Raw genomic sequence first — 7,746 nt, 5'->3', positions numbered from 1 at the left:
GATTTATCCCTAGAGATTCCATGATGGTTTATAACTAGGTGTTCGGGAGAGCAGCACACAGTAAATTAAAATATGTATTCATTAGTGAACAGGTTCGTTTTATCTACAGAGTTGATTATTAGAAATGGTTGATCCAAATTAGGTATCTGCATGTTTACTGTTTAGAATGTATTGATAGTTACATCAGGTAGAAAGAAGTGTTAATGTAGTCATATTTGGTCCTAGACTTTAATAAAGATGAATTGCTGAGGCTGATACAGAGGCTAATGAGGAATATAGAGGTACATGTAGAGAGAGAGAGAGAGAGAGAGAGAGAGAGAGAGAGAGAGAGAGAGAGGGAATAGAAATGATAACCTTCCTACAAACTAGTATTGATGAGCACTTAAAATACATACGTTAGATTATATTTTATTCATACAGGTAAATATGTATATGCTATTTATGTGCTATGCAGTGTGCTAATGTGCTATGTTTTATAGCTTTAGATTTTAAGAGTGAGTATTTGGTTATGCCAAGTGTTTTGTTAAATAAAATGATGTGTCATTAAAATAATGTAGTGAGGTAGTACTTGACTGTTCCAAATAAAGGTATTTGGTGTATGTTCAAGCATGCATTATTCAAGAATGATGCATGAAATAATGATAATAACAGTAATAATTATAACAATAATGATAATAATAATGAGAATTTTGTTATGGGTGTCACTTGCCTAAAGATCTAATTATTATATCTTTAAAAGATTTTAAAAATTCCATTTAAAAAAAAAAAGATTTGTGGTTTGAAGGGTATATTGAGACCTTTTCTGGGGGGGGGGGGGGTTGGGTGCTAATGTGGTGCCATACACTATCTTTCATTTTCTTTTTAATATTTTAAGACCTGTGCAGTTATTAACATGCACCATTTCATGGAGTTTCAGACTAGCAGACTTGGAGAGGTCGATGGTGTCACAGCTTCACTTCATGCAAAGCCATATCTAAATTCATGTTGGACCCAATGACAGTTTAACAATTCAAGTACGTTATGTAAAATACACATAGACTGGCTTGTTCATGGGTTGAGTATCTGGTAGTTTTTTTGCCAGAATAATTTTTTTTTTTTAAAGGTTAATCTGAAATAATTATTTTAAACCTCCAAGTGTAATAAGTGTACATGCATCCAAGTGTAAGGTAATGTTTGCTAATGGATGCTTTTATATGTTTATTTTAGTCCATTGTGGAGATTTAAACTGTGATGCATAAGATCATATTTCAGATCTGCTCCTCATTTGTGAATCTAGAACAATGTATGTAGAGTCATTTTGCCACAAACTACACTGATCCAGGGACCTGTAAATTGTAAATATATAATAAGCCTGGAGGGGTTGTAAAATCTTATGTCCTTCTTCAACTTATAGGTCCATGCTACATCCAAGACTTAATGTATACAGTGAAGCTGTGATGGCATCCAACTCTTTCCTAATTATGTTTGCTTAAAAAATGAAAAAAATGTACCAAGATAACTGCACATTTTAAAAGCATCAACCCTTTGACTTTTGGGCCCTGTAACATAAAAATCAACTTGAATCAAAAGTTAATCAACTTAAATCATCAAATGTGACAAATCTTTTGTGTCTTCAATCTAGCTGCAAATAATTGTTTCTTTTCCATGTATTGTTTCTATCTGTAATATAATAAGTTAGTATTTATTGTAAACTTATGACTGATTGAACTTATTGAAGGAGTTACAATTAATTTGAAGGAGGAAACAATTAATTTTGAGGAGAGACTACTAATTGTAACTATTTATATTACAGGACCCTCTTGGTCCCATATTATACAAGATAAAAACCACTTGCTTTCAGGAGGCAAAGGCTTAACGTCTAGCAATGGTAGTCATTGTACATGACAATGAATTTAAGCAAAATATAAAAAAGGATCTGACTTTCTTTAAGTTTTATTGCATCAGTGTTCTTGCCAAGGCAATTGTAGTTCTTAATCATGAACTCAAATGTGGACTTCCTGTGCAATAGTGACATTAACTCAGTGTGCAATTTTTAGATTGTGATATTCTTGCAGATTATTTCTAATTCAATATGTAATTGAAAGTTTGTAAAATTAGTATTTGTAGAGAGAGAGAGAGAGAGAGAGTAGTGGATTTAATCGACTTTCATGATAATGCTATTTACAAGTACACATGTATTTTGTGCTTGTTTCCGGTATCATGACTTCATAATATCTCAATATTATATACATGTACCACTCATACCTTAATTGTTAGTCTTATGGCAACTATCCAGATTTTCAAGTATGCATTTTTAATTATATGTGAAGACGAAAAAGCTGGTGCCATACTTATTGTGAAAGTAATTGTATAAAGCTCATTATATACCATATACCAGCTGAATTTTAAAATTGCTTTAGTCAGACTCACACAGTTCTAGTGATTACATAATCACCCATTGGTGCTAGTGTATGATAGTTTACCAGTTTAACGGTCCATTCATGTACCTTCATAATTTTGGGGTCACTCGCATTACACAATATAGTCAATTACATAATCACCCCATTGTAGCTATTGTATGCTTCACCTAAAATGTAGATGTATATATGTATGAATACAAAATACATGTACATACATGATTTCTATGAAACCACGACTAACGTGACCACGTACAGTGTATGGTGTAGGTAGACTTCAGAAAATTATTGGTGTAGAGAAGAGGTTGACATTGATGTATACATTTAAGATTGGGCTAGCTCAGATTTAGATGAGTGGTCTTTGAAATAGATGAATCAAGATTATATGAATCAGGATTTGTTGAAATTGAAGTATAATACGTAGCTTAGAAACCACATTCCACCTACCGGTAGTACTACCTGTGTAAAGAGGTCACTTGTAAGGTGACCTGGCTATCCAAAATAGATCATTCAAAGGCTGGATGATTCACTTGGCAGCACCAAAAGACACCCCCCCCCCTACCTTCCCTATTTTTGTATATATTTTTTTTTAGCCATTATATTACTTTTGCTGTATGCAGTCTAATTGTAACATGTATCACATTGCAAAGAATTTTGAGAAACCTGTCCAAAATTTCTATTTTACATTTCATTTTTTTTTAAAGAAAGTTTTGTAATTCTTCATTAACTTGTCAAAGAATGTTTTGAAAAAAGGGGGGAATTCTTTAAAAATCAGGAAAATTATCAATAATTAGCAAAGGCAAAATATCTTGTTATTCAAGAATATTATTAGCAATTCTATTGCTACTGACCTGTATTGCTACATCACCTGTCACCTTTCTGACTGATATTTCACTCGTTGGTGCCCACTCTATTTCTCATTCAACTATGCATTGCTTTAATATGCATTACAAATTATGCATAGGAGATGAATGTTCATCTTAAAATTCCAATTTTAACTAACTTAGAAAACTTTTTTCTTTCAATATTTATCCTAAATCAGCTATGGAAGATGATTGTTAATTTGGAATGTATAGGATATACATGTACCTCTTGCAGTGTGTGTTATATTTAGTTTCCTGGTACCCATATGTTATCACCTTGTCAGTATTATATAACCACTTTATTTGATGTGTAAATATTGGTAAATGTAAATTTGCTTGACATGAGTTATGATCTGTACATCATGGGCCGGTCATACCTCACAAATAATCATTATTTTTCACTGCAGATACACCCTACTGCTGCTTTTGTACAGTGCGTCCCAGAAAGAAAGAAAAAAACAACAACAGAAAACAAACAGAGATTGTGAACAAACTATGAATTGTATCAATATGATTCCTTGCTTTTCATAAAGTAGAACTAATATGCTTTCAAATTATATATTGATCACTTTAATCCATACATGCTTCACATTAATGGACCTGCAATTGTTATGAACATTTATTTTAGAATTTTCAGAAATGCAACTAATTCAAAGAGCAAGGGTGGGAGACAGATGATTTCTATAAGAATTAAAGTAAGGGGCACCATACATTTTGATAATAGGGCAGTGTATGGTCCGATGGGTACCTAAGGCAAAAAATAAACCATCTAAATGTAATTTTCCTCTCTGGATGGGCGCTATTTTCAGTCAATAAAAGGACACTTTCTTCATCACCAGAGGGCTAATTATTGATTTGGGAAGAACTGAGGTCGTGCACCCATGTCATCCCAGAAAGGGGTATTCATAATGATAATAATGAATAATAAAGACTATTTGTAAAGTGCCATATCCATTTCACAGAAATGCTCAAGGCGCTGAGAGTAACTGTTTATACATGAAAAATGTGAACACTAATTAGATGTTAATTACACTTACTAGTACATAAACAATATGATTAAGAGCATGTATGGATATTGATCCAAACATGCATTAGCAATCACAGTATCATTTGAAACCATATTAATTCTATTTTATGAAAAGCAAGAAATTCTATTTATAGAGCTCATAGTTTTTTTTACAATAACCAATTGCTTTCTGGTTTCGTTTCTTCTTAGATGCACTGTATATGCCACATGCATAAATGCTCTCCCTGTGCCATATTGTATTTATCATGAGATACCAAAGCCTTCAAGATCATTTTAATAACTCTTTCCAATTAATTGCAAGATTAATCTATACTGGTGTTTAAAGGGTTGTGACTGGTCAACTTGTCACAGATCTATAATCAAAACCATTGTGTTGCACAAAGCACTCTTACAATTGACTGGTGCATATTGTTTTATACAGATCTGCAGGTGTAACATACAGGCAACCATACAGAGGGGCAAAGAAAATCAACTGAAGTGTTAAAGGCTAAGTCTACTCCAAAAATAATTTGCTTTTAGTAGATGCAGAGAAGCAAGAAAAATGGAGCCCCCCAAAATTGAGTAAAATCAGAAAATGAAAAAGGCAGTTATGAATTTTTGAAAAAGTATGGGAAAATGGAAATCACTACACAAATTCCCAATTTGGTTGTCAGTTTGTGACATCATTGCCTCACTATTTATCAATTGCTTCATATATTTTTATCCCATTAACTCGTTAATTTCCCTATTTATCCTCCAAAACTTGATTTCCCCATACCTTTGCCCAGGTACAACAACAACAACCAGGTTATATGATTTGTATCATATTGCGTGCATGACATTTCACAAAATCTTTTATGAACTTTGAAGAATTGATACTATTTTCTGAATATTGTATATTCATAATCATTGATTCTTATATAAATAGTTTATCAAAATTCACATTTTTCATGATTTAACTGGAAAATGATTACTCTTCATTAGTGCATCAACACAAAAACATATTACTATCAAAATAACTTGGATGCTGGTGTGAGGAAATAAGATTCTTAGGGGGGAATTGGGAAATTTATGTTATCAATATAAAGAAAACAATTAGTGGATAGTGAGGCAATGACATCACAGACTCGTGAGTGAGTTACCAATTTGTCATGTGATTTTCAAAGTGTTTCATGTTATTAAAAATTCATAACTTTCCTATTAGTTATCCGATTTTGCTCAAACTTTTTTTGATTGGTTTGTGTGATTTTTCTGCTTCTATTGAAAATAAGTTATTTTCGGAGTGGACTTGCTCTTTAACTTACATGAGCATACTCACAAGTACACACACACAATAGGGTGTACCTTTAATTGAAAAGCTATTATCGGTGAGGTATGATTAGTCCTTTAGTTTACACTTGTGAGCATGTAAATTTAATAGCAGTTTGTATGTGTTTTTTAATGAACAAAAGAATGAATTTATACAAAGGGCTATGCATCGAGACACAAAGGGCTGATTGGTTTAACAGGGTTTATAGGAATATATACAAAATTATTATGCATTTGATGCATTTTTAATGTCTTTTCACTATGAGAACCTATCAAGTATTAACAGGCAACTGCCATCAGAGCTGAAAATTTCAAGACAACGATATTGATACGTCATTCCCTTGTCAAAATGATGTGACTGATAAACTGCATCAATTATACATTTACCTTACTTCTACTTCTACGACGATACTCAGCAGGATCCATAAGTCAGGATGTAGTGCTGAGGAATAAACTGTCTAGTTCTTGGTCTAGATGCTTGGTGGAAGCGCTCCCTTCAAGCCCTCCAGTGAAGTAGTGTCAAGGGTGATCTTTGAAAGTGCATTCCACGCAGTTACTGTCCGAGGGAAAAATGAGTTCTGGTAGAGCTGGGTGCGGGATGGGATAGCCAGCAACTTCTTTGAGTGATACTGTCGTGTGTTGCTGGCAATCATGGGTGCTGTGTAATCGTGTGCATTGATGGCTACTGTGTCGTTTTGGATCTTGTACATGAGGTGGAGGCTTGCAGCATTTCTTCTCCTTTCCAGGCTCTCCCATTACAGATGTTGAATCATGGCCGAGACACTGGCCATACGACGATATCTCTGGAGGGTGAATCTTGCTGCTCGCCTTTGTACTGCCTCGATTTTGGATATATGCTTGTTTGTGTGAGGGTTCCAGACCGAGCAACAGTATTCCAGATGAGGTCTAACAAGAGAGAAGTAGGCTTGTTGGCAGATCTTTTGTGAGGTTTTGCGGAGATTTCTGCTGACTAGTCCCAGCATCCGATTGGCTCGGGATGTGATGTTGGGCATGTGGCCTTGCCAGGACAAGTTGGATGAGAAAGTCAGTCCTAGATACCGGAGATCTGTTACCAACGCAAGAGGAGTGTCTCCTAGCGTGTATGTCGTGGTGATGGCTTTCCGACGTAGGGAGAATGTGATGTGGTAGCATTTCTCGGTGTTGAATTTCATCTGCCATGTATTAGCCCATGAATGCAGCCTGTTGAGATCTTGTTGTAGGGCTTGGCTATCAGTGACATCAGTGATCGGACGGTATAGAAGACAATCATCAGCAAAGAGTCGGATTTTGGAAGAGATCCCATCTACTATGTCATTGATGAAGGATATAAACAGAAGTGGGCCGAGAACTGTGCCCTACGTTACCCCAGAGGTGACTGGAACCCATTCAGATGACTCTCCATCTACAACAACACTTGTAACCTTTCAGTTAGGAACACCCTGATCCCATAGTGATGGAGCTTATGGAGGAGGCGGTTATGGGGTACACGGTCAAAGGCTTTGGAGAAGTCTAATGCAACTGCATCAATTGCTCTTTCTGGTCTAGAGAGTGTGCAACATCTTGAGATGTAATGATCAACTGGGTCTCACATGAATGGCCAGGACGAAAGCCATGCTGAACATCATTGAGAATATTATTTTCGTCGTAGTATGATATTGCTGAAAATGACATGTTCGAGCAGTTTACTGCAGATGGACGTGATTGATACAGGGCGGTAGTTGGAGGCCTTGCTCCCGTCTCCTTTCTTGAAAATTGGCAAGATGTTTGCAAGACGCCAGTCAGATGGTACTGTTCCTGTATCTAGAAATTGTTGATTCTTTTTTTTTTCTTCTTCTTCCTACAAATAGGGTGGAATTTGTTGACATTATTAATAGCTGATGATATACTTTATAGCAAACAAGTAGAATTAGCATTGTCTGTCAAGCCTATATTTTGTATTATTCTTCTCATTTTATGACTTTTTTTTCTTGTAGTAGAAAGACCACATTTGTTTATTTCCTTTGAAAATTGTCTCTCATTAAAACATGTACTAAAGTAGCCTGTACATAAAGACCACCTGCCTATAAAGACCAATTATCTTGTCTCCCTTGAGCAACCTTTATATACAGGTTTCACTGTACAGTAGTTTCCCACTTGTAGTCGGGGTCATAAGGTTTGTGGTGACGTCAATGAA

The sequence above is a fragment of the Strongylocentrotus purpuratus genome, unplaced genomic scaffold, assembly GCF_000002235.5.
Source record: "Strongylocentrotus purpuratus isolate Spur 01 unplaced genomic scaffold, Spur_5.0 spur5_scaffold_11, whole genome shotgun sequence".
Classification (NCBI taxonomy): Eukaryota; Metazoa; Echinodermata; class Echinoidea; order Camarodonta; family Strongylocentrotidae; genus Strongylocentrotus; species Strongylocentrotus purpuratus.
Note: the sequence above shows the minus strand (reverse complement) of the source record.